Here is a 1,685-nt window from a genome sequence, read left to right as displayed (position 1 = left end):
CCAGCTCCGCTCAATTTTTTTTGTACAGCCGAAACAAAGAGATGAACGACCGTAAAGTTACACGGGAAATTCGAAGTCAGATTTTTTTTTAATTTTAGACCTGGAAAACTTGAAGTCTGAAACAGTACGTTTACGGTTATTTATTTACGGAAATTATAAAGTTGTTTGATTCTATTCGTGGTTTCTATATTTTGAGAGTAATGGAAAAAGTTTAATTAGTGGACAGCCGAGAAAAGTGTAATAGACTGTAATTTTAAAACGCATAATAGGCTGCTCTTTCAACGAGATCAAACAAATTCAGTATGCATGCTTCTAAAAGTATAGTATATCCTGTAGCCAACATACATGTATTGCTTTATAAAGGAAGAAACATTTTTATTGTGTTGTAATAGAATAACAATAAAAACTCGTTCAGAGTAGGCTACATATGGTGAGGGTCCCACTCTGGTACAGAGTTGAATGAACACTGGACATTTTACGTGCTTTATTTATGGTATCGTGGTGAATGAAAATGGCAGCACAAATAAACATTTTTGTACAACAGAACCTCCTCAGTAGACATATCTGTACCGGACCACTGTGGGTAGTGTGGTCTATGACTTGCCAACAGAGGGCATAAACAGGACACAAATGGACTCTGATTAATGTGGGCCGGTCCCATGTGGCCAAGGCTGCAATAGGTGGCTGTAACCACAGTGTAGTCTCGTGTCATTGGGGTTAGCTCAAGCTATTTAAAAAATAAAATAAAAAAATCTATTACTTGAGGACTTTAAAAATCAAATAGTTTACAGTACTGTATAACTACCACACTCAGATTGATTATATCTGCAAACTGGCTTGGTCAAAAATGGCACCTAAAATATTTCAACAGTGTTATTGAACACTTTTCCCAAAAGTGTGACAGGTGACTTGATGGTCAGACAGACATGAAATCCAGTAAAGACATAGCCCTGGTTTACATGCATAATCTTGGTTGGTTGTGGGAGGACACCCTTTACTCTTCGGACCAATCAAGGGGCAGGAGGGTGAGGTCTGCGACGTAAGCTAAGCAGAAGAAAAAAAATGTGTCAGCAGCGATACTGTCACTTTGCATTTTTACAGTTATAATTTTTGGTCTTATCAGGTTTTATGTGCAAAACCAAACAGAAAATGGAATAATGGTATTACAGCAATACCACAAAATAAAGGTTTGCCTTTGTTAAGAAATCTTTAGTTCCTCTGTTGTCTGTTCCCTGTTCTTCTTTCCATTGTTCTGTTTCCACCTGCTTCCTCTTGTCTCCCTCTAAACTTTGACATCCAAGCAACAGTTGCATCTGCTGTAGCCTGAGAACATTCACAGGAAGCCTAGAACATTCCCAAGTCTGAGGACCTCAACATCCCTGAAGTAGAAATTATTGCTTGGGAAGTCCATATAGCCCTAGATACACCAGTCTCCAAATTTATGTAGGAAACTGGGGGATGTTTAATATGAAATTTTTATTATTCATTATTTGTATATGTATATATGTATTATATATGTATATATTTATAGTTTTTTATTGCAGTGTTTTCTTGGAGTATCTCTGTTCCTGGCTTTAGAGAATAATACTCACCCAAGGTTATTTTCCTCTGCAAAGCACACTCTGCCCCGCATTTATGACAGTGGAATTGCACACATGCTCTTTAGCAAACACAGTTTATTTACT

This window comes from Anguilla rostrata, chromosome 10, assembly GCF_018555375.3.
Source record: "Anguilla rostrata isolate EN2019 chromosome 10, ASM1855537v3, whole genome shotgun sequence".
Lineage (NCBI taxonomy): Eukaryota > Metazoa > Chordata > Actinopteri > Anguilliformes > Anguillidae > Anguilla > Anguilla rostrata.
Note: the sequence above shows the minus strand (reverse complement) of the source record.